This window comes from Ictalurus punctatus, unplaced genomic scaffold (genome assembly GCF_001660625.3).
Source record: "Ictalurus punctatus breed USDA103 unplaced genomic scaffold, Coco_2.0 Super-Scaffold_100046, whole genome shotgun sequence".
Classification (NCBI taxonomy): Eukaryota; Metazoa; Chordata; class Actinopteri; order Siluriformes; family Ictaluridae; genus Ictalurus; species Ictalurus punctatus.
Window position 1 is genome coordinate 6,127,259 of NW_026521087.1, and position 11,285 is coordinate 6,138,543.

The 11,285-nt window shown below is 39.9% G+C and overlaps 1 non-coding gene across 1 annotated transcript; it reads left to right on the forward strand.

Moving 5' to 3' along the window:
- Positions 1-10,993: 10,993 nt before the first annotated feature.
- Positions 10,994-11,064, forward strand: trnag-gcc (transfer RNA glycine (anticodon GCC)). Its single transcript has one exon. It is a non-coding gene; the product is annotated as a tRNA-Gly (tRNA).
- The last annotated feature ends 221 nt before the right edge of the window (positions 11,065-11,285 follow it).

Here is an 11,285-nt window from a genome sequence, read left to right on the forward strand (position 1 = left end):
TCTAGATATAACCATATATATCATGTTAGATGGTATGTTAGATGGTGGTATGCTGTGTTCAATAGGACTATGTGAGCACAAACAAACACTGAAATCTAAGAATGTTTTTTTTTTTTTTTAACAGATAATTAGTAAAAATGTGTCCGCACAGGTCTGTTAGATCTTTAACATATAACAGGTAGTGCAATAATGGAAAAATGGTGTAAATGTAAACATAACACACTATGACTGAGTATTCAGCAAATTAGCTTATACCAAATATGATCATAGCAGTTATAGTGATAGCAGCCAGGTAAAGTGTATATAAAGTGTATATAGTGACAATAAATTAGATACTATGTTTTTTTTTATAATACAGTACAGTATAATTCAGTTGTTCTATTAGTGCAATTTCAACCAAATACAGTGAAGTGTAAAAGTTTGTACCCCCTTTTGGTTTCTTTTGGACAGAAGGGTGTTAAATGTCCTAAACACTACAAAATTTGACTGTAAGTAGAAGTTAATTTTATTATCAGACTCAGATATCCATGTTAATATTTTTAATACTGATCATTAGTGTTAAATGACTTGAAAGAATCAACACATCGGATGGTCATGGCAGGACCTTGATTTTGTGGTCAGTAAACCAATTGTGTGTTGATTTTGATGTATGTTTTGGATCACTGTCCTGCTGGAAGATCCAACCACGGCACATTTTAATCTTTCTGGCAGAGGCAGTCAGGTTTTTATTTAATATCTGTTGATATTTGATAGTCCATGATGCCATGTATCCTAACAATATGTCCAGGTCCTCTGGAAGAAAAACAGCCCCAAAACATTAAAGATCCACCACCATAGTTAACTGTATACATGAGGTACTTTTCCATATGGTTAGGGTGAAGTCAGCTAACATGGGCCACTTTTTGGTAAATGATTTATAATGCCATCAAATAAGCTATCATGTCTCATCATCTCATCAAATCATTATCTATAATGATATTTTTATAAATTAGCATGGGCCTCTTCAATATAAATTTCTTTTAAAAATATGAAAAAGTATAATTGTTTTAAAATTATGAGGGTTAGAGTATTGGCAGGAACCCTCTTGAGCAACAACACAATGTTCAGGCAAATTGGGCCGGCTGTTCAGTTAAAATGGGCCAATATAAAAAGGTAACAGGTAATTTCGACTGAAACCATTTTAATTTTAACAGTAAATTGACACTATTGTGTTCAGTGTGCCATAGCAGCAACACCGTAAATATATTTCATTTAATAGAAAGCGCATCTTCTCCACAGCTCTCGTGGTACAATGAGTTGCACTGACAGCAACACACCCTAAATGTTCCCGCTGCATTGAATGCTGAAGGACTGTCGTGGTCTCTCCTTTCTCCCCAGCAGTAACCTCTACACAGGGTTTACCCACCTCCCCAACCACACGAGTAGAGTAAAACTGATCTTGTAGGCCAAATACATCACAATTCCACAGATGTGATGGAACATTTCTGATTGCAAGTTCCTCCAGCAGGTCTTCATACTGTGGAAACCACTTTCCTAACACACTACATTGCTGTATGGTTCAAGCTGCTTGGTTTGTTTCCTGCTCTCCAGGTCCTCCCTCAGTAGAGTAGAGGTTGATGGTAAACTAACTGGTTTCTCTTCCATTATTATTTGTAGTTCCTTAGTTAAATCTGTGACCATAGGCACTTCTACTGTTTGTTCTGCATGTTGTTTTAAGTTCCTTTCTCCCCTTTTTCCTTTAGGGCCAGCCTGTGTTGGGGTTAATGAAAGTCTGGCTTTCCCCTCTCTACCGAACCCCCTATTTTCCCTTACGATCCCCGCATAGGAACCCATAACAGGTTGCGTACTCGGTTTAAGAGGTGGAAACGATTCAGGGCCATTGAAGGATTCAGCCAATGGGGTGAGTGACTTTTTTGGCATTTCTGTTAACATTGATTTCAGGGTCTGTGCTGAACTCGCTGTGAATTTCTTTCTATATCTTGTTTTGCTCCAGGTTACTGCGCTGTTGGAAACCTGAATGTCCAATTCCCTTATTTCAGACAAAATGGTTGCTATTACTTCATCGTAGTGTTCTTTTAAGATCTCTATATTATCTCCATCCACTGTGCTGTGTTTTGTTTGACCTTTTCCAGTGTTGACTGGTTTGGAGAAGGTTTAATGAAAGATGTGAATTTTGTGACCTGTCTGAACACACTTGGTGGATAAGGATTAGCCGGTGTTGTGGCCGCCAGAATTTCTGAATGATGTAGAGCCTGTAAAAATTTGAAATATTTTGTCAGTGTTAAATCTACAGCAGTTTTTGATTTGAGAGACCTTGAATTTGGTTTTCACTTACATTTGCAGGTTCCCTTATCGGTCCAGAGTCAGCCAAGACTTCAAATCTGTTGTGCAATACTACAGACATATTGTTAAAGTAAGTTCACTTTAAAAAGGAAGAAAGATGGAACAGCCTGTGTAAAGGGGAAGAATGAATAGGGGCAGAAAATCCTTTAAGATGAAATAGAATTCAGAAAGGAGAAACAGTCAAGGAAATGATTCAATCAACACAACACCAAATCAGAAACAAAACACATACCTGTGTACGTATAGGGAAAAATGTAGAAGTGATGCCATCTGGTGGATGAATTAAGTAATAATTCCTTTGATGGACATCTTGGAACATGTGCATAAAATACGCCTTGTCTTTCTTCACAGGACTGCAATTTTGAGGTCTGGGTGAGCTACTGGCATAAAATGGAGGAAGAACATCCCAACAGGAGAACAAGAAAACTTTCTTTGCAAAGTTGTATATATCCTTTTCTCTTCTTTGTTTTCAGTGTGCACACTCTTTGTAGACTTTACGTAGAAAAGGATTGTACTTACTCCTTTCAGGGTTTGGTCATCGTTGTTGTTTGAGGTTTAGTAGAGCTCCTTTCCTCTCTGGAACTCATTAAAAAAATTCATTTATTTATTTTATTAAACATATTCCAGGGCTCCAAGCAAAAAACAAAATCTTGGAGCCATTGGTTCCTAAACCCAAAATATTTATGTGCCAAATCAAATTTTCAGGAGCCAAAATAGTGATGTCATATGACATATGATGATATCATTGTTAAATGGCTACCTCACACTGCCTTTTCTTTCCCCTCTGTACTGTCTGCCTTTGTTTACTCTGCCTCCCATAGTTTACACAATGTATTCTTTACATACACAATATGTGCAATGTTCAGTACGTCATATAATAATAATAATAATAATAATAATAATGAGTCTTTATTGATCACATATACATTACAACACAGTGAAATTCTTTTCTTTGCATATCCCAGGTTGTTAGGAAGTTGGGGTCAGAGCACAGGGTCAGCCATGATACAGCGCCCCTGGAGTAGAGAGGGTTAAGGGCCTTGCTCAAGGGCCCAACAGTGGCAGTGATGCCCCCATCTTGAATCATATTACCGTAAATACTTAAATGTGCAGTCATTTGTTTCTTTTTTTCACTTTTTTATTCATTTCCTGCTATCTATTCAGGCTCAGAGTCATGTAGGCTGCATTGAATTTTATTTTCAATTCCCTCATCTCTTTTTCAGTGACTTTATCACTAGCACGTTGCACTGCTTTCACGATTGGGGTGGCACGAGGGGCAGACCTAGCAATGACACAATCCCTGGCGGTCTCATGTTTTGTACTGTCTCCATGCTTCTTTACGGTTTCTTTTTTAAAATGATTCGAACTGGTAATGAACTCTGTTTTACCAGCAATATCTTGTCCTGCTTTAGCGCAAAATGTGCAGTACATTTTCCCTTTGTCATAACGTAACCAGGCGAACTCTTGTAGCCAAGCTGATTTAAACTGTCTTGTCGGGATGAGAGCTGCAGAGACTGGAGAAGACTCAACTCGCTGCGCTTGGCTGTCATCATCTGTAAAAGATTGCACACCGATTGAAACGGGCTGGGATGACTCAAATGTCACTTGAGAACTTTCACTGGTCGAGTTGGTCTCAGCATTGTCAGCATCTGATATAGAGGAGGCAGGGTTTGGACAGGCAGGGGATGAGGAAAAAGTCTGATATTTTTCTTGTCAGCTGACTAACGTTAGTTAACTACGCAGTTAGCTAGCCTACATATAACGGATAAATTCACATTCTAACAAACTAAACCACATCAAACTAAATTAAATACCTTTAATAAAAAGGCTCAGGCAGGGTTAGGTTAGGGGATGACTCAACCCAACACTCATTGGTGTGGGAGGTGGCACAGGCACAAAACCTTGTCCTTCATTCTGTATATATTTCTCTATATGTATTTAACATTCTATGAGAAAATATCAGTTGTATAAAAAAAATGGAAAAGAAATTATATAATTTTTTTAATCGACATATTGTGTTAAAAACGAATTCTGCCACTTCAAAAAAAAAAGAATTTTCATGAATCTCATGAAAATGAATCACATGTAAATGAATCAATGTAAATGAATCACATGTAAATGAACCATATGAAAATGAATAAATAAATTAAAGACTTTAAAAGAAAATCTGTCTAAATGTAAGACGTTTTAGGTGAGGTTAACTATTGGGGGTTGGAGGATCAGTTTAGAGAACATATTTGTTTCTGATGGTTAAGTTCAGGGTTAGGGTTGGCCCCTAAGTTTCAATATTGGAAAAAGGAGTTTTTATTGGTTAAAAATTAGGTGATTAGAGTTTATTGTTTGGGTAAGCCCCTAGATTTCAAGATAAAAAATGGTTTTAATGGTTGGAATAGAAGTTCTAATTGGATTTAAGGGTACTGGATCTATGTTCCCCATCCCTATTGTCCAACTTGTACAGATGAAATTTAATCTGGCCCAAATTTAGGGCCGAACCAGGAAAAAGTTCCATAAATTTTGTCCATGTTCCCTCTCAGATCCTTCTTCCTATTGATTACTCCCCTCCCCCCTGAGAAGAAATGCCTTTCTCTCTATTAATATATACCCCCACACACATTTTATATATAATATTATATTATATTTATATTTTTGTGTCACGATATGGAGGTTGAGATGGATGCAAGTGCAGATTTTTCAAGTTTAACAAAGAACTAAACAAAATACAAAAGACACTGACATTGGGGCAAATCACTGTGGCAAAGACTAAACATAAACCAAAGAGAAAAACACAGCACCAGGGACAAAGGTAAAGAAGGACAAACGTGAGACAAAGAGTGCAGTGAAAACTGTGGCTAAATACACAAGTGCTTACCAGGAATGTGATCCAGGTGCAGGTGGTCATGTGACTGTGATGCAGTGGCTGCTGGGAACTGTAGTTCAGATTTCCTTCTCTGATTACATGACATAATGGTGTATGGTGTAATATGTGGTAATGTACGGGTATTACTCTGTGCGTGTGTGTGTGTTTATACAGAGGCTGAATGTGTTGGCCACTCTGCTTCAGGGTAACTTACCCAAAATACATCAGAGCATCATCACAGCTCTCATTACTGTGGATGTCCACGCCAGAGACATCGTCACGGAGCTCGTCAATGAAAGGGTACAGATGGCTACACACCTTCTCTTCAGAGCGAAGGGAATCATGGGTGTGGTCAGATCTGATTGGTCAGAAGCTGTTAATAAATCTTTTAAAAATAACTGCAGCTCTGACAGCAGTGCACATGCAAATCAGTTCCCAGGTTTATACAGTATGAACGCACTCATTATAAACTATCCACGCTATATCGTCAGCGAGAATGCCCAATTCGTATACAATGAGATCGTATATATATCACATGTCTTTGTGTATGTGTTCACGTAGGTGGACTCGAGCAGTAACTTTGAGTGGCAGAGGCAGCTGTGCTAATTCTGGGACGTGGATCTGGATTACTGCGTGGCCAGAATGGCTCTGTATCAGTACATCTACGGATATGAGTACCCGGGAGCCTGCCTGCGTCTGGTCATCATCCCGCTCACAGTAAAGATGTGTTAACAATACGTTAAGAATTCATAATGTAGTGTAGTGCATGTTATTATAATAATATTTATTTAAATACTATGCGTAATGCATTACGGAGGCTTTATAACATGCTTCGAATGCGTTTATCGCTCATTATAGGCGTGTGAAAGAGTGAAGTCTTAAAGATACGTTTGTGTGTGACCTTTCCATCAGGAACGCGTTTAATGTAAAAAAAAAAATCTTCTTGGAAATGATATGCTTGTGCTTGTTTGTGATGGTTTTTAGGACCGATGCTACCTGTGTCTGATGGGTAACACCTCGAATAACATGTGTGTAGAAGGTGTGAGCTTGATCCTTTCACCGTTATCCAGACAGAGCGTCTTGTTGTTGTCCAACACGGGGGTAATTTTCTCAATCCACAGGCATGTCCACAGGTACGTCACTCACCACCCACTTGTGCGTGTCGGCGATGTCACTGCCGAGGGACGGTTTGATGGCACTACACTACAGTGTGAGAGGGTCGTCTTCACCATACAGCTCGTCCAAGCTTACTGACTGTGGGTTGAGCACGTCGGTCTCGATGGGCGGTCATGCTGGAGACGGGCTGCAGGGAGTGGGCGCATAGAGCTGCCTCGATGTTCGACTAAAGCGCGCCGTAGTCATGCTCGGGAACACCCACACCAGGAAAGAGGTCCGACAGAATACCGCTAAACGCACACAAGAAAGATTGGATTGACTCGATTGACACTAGGTTCAAGATTTTCAGATTATGGATGTTCAGATGTTCCAGGATTCTTTACTTTTCATCTGGTATAACATTACAAGGTGCTAATGTTATATACTTTAAACGCTTTTAAAAAAGTTATATAATTACAGCTTTTTAGGTGCAAAGAATTTGCAAATGTCAGTTAATTGTATTTCCTAATTTGTCCTGGAATTTCCTCCTAGTGCCTGATTCCAGTGATCCTGTGATAATGACCTTTGATACTCCATATGTAAGCTTTGGCGTTCTTTACTATTTATCAATTTATTTTATTTTAAGTTCTGCATCATCCTTGAGTAACTTGGGCAGGTTGGAGTATCGTAGCGCTCTAATCAACACCACGTTCTCACTCAGGTGTGGGTTCTCTCGCATCAGAGACCTGGAACACACACACACACGCTCGATTTATTCCAGCAAGACATCTGTTACATTTATAGATAGTTTTAATTAACAATTTAGAAAAAACAACGGATGAATCTAATCTAATCTAATATGTTCACCCTGTTCGTAGACGGACATACCCGGCCATGACGATAACAGAGTTGACGACTCTCATGCTGAAGTCGTAGTGGTCCTGCCGGGAAAGCTGCTTGCTGCACAGCTTATACAGCTGAATCATCTTCTTCGCCAGAGTCTCACTGGACTTGAAGCCCTCAGCTCACAAGTCCACCTACAGCAAAAAAGACAACGTGAAACGGTTCTGTAACACGCCAGAATACATCCGTTATTGCGTTCATTACATAATGTAATGAATGACGGCACCCGAGCACACCTCTGCGATGACGGCGTGGTCGGGCACAATCATGGAGACGGATCTGAAGCGGCCTCCAGGTTGTCCCGGAGCTCGGTCCTGCCTGCGTAGCCTGGGTTCATCGTGATTAAGGCAGCTTCCTACAAATGGAAGCAGGGGAAATGATAACGATTCAAACCCTTGCTAATATTCTGAAATCGATTGCAACACTGAGTGAGTCTGTTCCAAGAATCGATTCAGCACAAATCTCGAATTAAAGGTTAGGGGAACAACCCACAGTATTAAGTACATAGGATCATTATCATGATTAACAGGGCGATTCCTAATACCTGGTGTCAATTCGTAGATACCAGGTAATGGGAATAGAGTCGATTCAAAGGAATCAAGCTTTGGAGTCGACTCTATAGTCGTTTGTGAATATGGAGTCAACTCCAAAGCTTGATTGTGGGGGAAGCATGACTGAAGAACCTTGATTTCTCAGTTTGGGAACAATCCCAAAGAAATAGTCGGGAGAGCGTTTGGCATCGTTGTGACAAACGCTGAATCTCACAGCTTTTTTTTTAGTTTTTAATTACTCAACTTTTAAGACACAACTTTTAAGACACAAACCCCCCGTTTATTCCTTCACTTTCATCTTTCACTACTTTTTTTATTTTACATTTTGTTCTGATTCTTTCCCCCTGAATGTCTGGCTAGAACTTTCTGAAACTGGGAGCTAATGCTAAATTTAATGTTCTGTTAGAAAAGACGTGATGTGTGGTTTCATTAAATTCATTCAATTTAAATATCTTGTCTTTCTAAGAAAAACTGCTGATTAAGCAATGCACTATACCATATTCATGAGAAAGTAGAATTTTGTATTTGTTATTTGGCGTTTGTGTAAATTCAATACGTCGTTTTCAGCTAGTGATTAAAGAATCGGTTCATGAGTCATCTTTGTCAGATATGCTGGTGGCGCTTTCTGATTTTAGTAATTTAACCATTCAAAAGAGTTATTTGTGTGTGGAACAGTGTTGCATTGCACCCGCGAATACCTGCAACCTGGAATGGAAAATAAGATTTATTTTGTTCCAACACTTTTTTGTTGTTATTGTTGTTGCTGTTGTTGCTGTTGTTGTTGCTCCAAAACTGAAAAGTGTTACAATGGAAGCAGAAGTAAGTGTAGCTTCTTAAATTGTGTAGTGTAACGCAGTGTTTTTCAATCTTTTTTGAGCCATGGCACATTTTTTACATTGGGAAAATCTTGTGGCACACCACCGACCAAAAATGTTACAGAATGACACTCTGTAGCCTAATACAGTATATGTAATTGCAATATAGTTTCTCAATTTATTTATACTCACTCAGAGTGAAACCTGGGCCTGTTTAGATGAACACAAAGCCGATATCCTGGCAGGAATTGAAGAAAGGCATACACAAAGCTCTTCTTCACCAGCTTTCAGTCTCTCTCTGTTTTTAGTTTTTATAGCAGTTAGGCTTGAAAAGCTCAGCTCACACACATATGTTGTGGAAAATGGGAGCAATGTCAAAACTTTGTTGGCCGGAATGGGGAACTCCTTGGGAGCAGTCAACCAAAAACTGTCCAAAGGAAGTTCAGCAAATCTTAGCTTTAAACCACGATCTTCTTTCAGTTCAGTTAGTTCCTCCTGCTCCTGTAAAGTTATGTCCTTTCCAATAGCAGTCAAGGCATTCAGTGGAGGCTGAAGAGAAATAAAATGACAACTTCTCCTCAAGAGTTTACAGATGTTTACCTATTACCTCGCACATTGCAGCAGGGTGATCTTGCCGTTCCTCTGTGAGTGGGAACATCTCAAGGTTGGCACTTTGCACATGTTGTTGCCAGAGGTGCACCTTTAAATGGAATCCATTTATTTTATCCATGCTTGTAAGCAGGTTCTCATTTCGGCCTTGCATCTGTGTGTTCGGTTCATTCAGATGATGAAATATATCTGCCAGGTATGCCAGCTTTGCACACCACTCATCACTTGCAAACAGATTTGAGTAATCAGACCTCTCATTTGTCAGAAACACTTTAAGTTCCTCCAACTTATTAACAATTTAAGCTCATACACACGGGCCAGCAACTTGTCATGCTACAACCATCGGACCTCCGTATGGAGCAATAAGGCTTTATGCTTCGCTCACATTTCCTCACACAAAGATGCAAATATACGACTTTTCAAAGGTCGTGTCTTTACAAAGTTCCCTATGCGCACAACATCATCCACCACAGGAACTAGTTCTGCTGGTAAAGTCTTTGCAACGAAGGTGTCACGGTGCAGAAAACAGTGTGTAACAATAAGATCTGGGTTTCTTTCCTTCACTCTGCTAACGAAGCCTTAGGTGTGCCCGACCATGGCTGCAGCTCCATCAGTGCAAACACTTGTGCAATTTTCCCACGTAAGTCCTCCCTGGTCAAGATATTCTGATGTGACCCAAAAAATTTCCTCTCCTGTTGTTTTTTTTCTGGCAGTGCCTTACAAAATAGGAAGTTTTCTCTAATGGCATCTCCATCCACAAAACGCACATTGGCCAAGAGCTGAGAATATCCGTAGACTCATCAAGTTGCAACACAAATTTCCTACTGATGCGTATCTTTTCCAAAACATGGCTTTCGTTGTCTGTAGACATGTCATCAGTACGTCTGGCGATTGTGTTATCTGAGAGCGGGAGTTTAGATATGTCTTTAACTGCGTCAGGGTCGAGCATCTCGTTGACAGTGTCTTTGCAGGCAGGTAGTATTAACGTCTCTGCCACAGTGTGGGACTTTTTTCATTTAGCTACAAGTGCAGCAACTAGCTTTGAGGGCTTTCTAATTTAGCTTTGTGGTTTTTCTCATTAATGTTGCCTGTTTCGGTGTTTTCACGCAGGCAAACAAAATAGTCCATCGGCTTGTTTTGAAGCGACGGGTGTTTCACTTGGAGATAGCGTTTAAGCTTGCTTGGCACCATGGCGCTATTGGACAGCTTCTCGCCACACACCAAGCATAATGGAGTCAGGGTCATCTCATCGCTGGTGAAAGTAAATCCTAACGAAAGATAACTTTTGCTCGAGCTCACCATCTTTGCTTTCTTTTTACCACCACTCATACTAGGCCCTTCACCTGGGTCACAGTCTTGTCCAGGGCCCAGTTCGGAGTTTGCATGTTTCCTTTTTAAAAACTTCTCCATCACTGCCACCACGACCTGTCGCATGCGTCACTAATTCTCTTGTCTCTAAGAAGGTAGGAGGCAATTACCTACTGCCACCTAGACGAATATTACATTACTCTGCCAGTCACTATATTACAGCACAGACACTCAACCATGGCTTATTATTTGCAGATAATAATGAATAAATTTTAATAAATAAGAATTTTAAGACTAAGTGAAATTGGACAATTTCTCACGGCACGCCTGACGATCTCTCACGACACACTAGTGTGCCACGGCACAGTGGTTGAAAAACACTGCTCTACGGTATGTAGACTGTATTACATGCGTGTTGAGCAGAGAGGAGATATTATAATATTATACAGTATCTGGAAATATAGTGTGTGACTGCTGCTGCTCACGGCACAGTCTTTAGTTATTTAAACTAAGCATTGGTGGTTCAGTGGTAGAATTCTCGCCTGCCACGCGGGAGGCCCGGGTTCAATTCCCGGCCAATGCAGAAGTGACTTTTGAAAGTAAAGCCTTCACCAAAAGAACATTACAAGCCTTATCATTTCTGCCCAAACTAGTCGAACTCCATAGGGAGGGTAACCATGCTCGTGAGTTTCCTTGGTGGAGTCCAAACAATTTAGAAATGTTTTTTTTTTTTTTTTTTTTTAACTTTTCCAGCCTGACTTCGCAATCTTGTTTGACTTTCGCAAACTTGTTACTTGTAAAGGA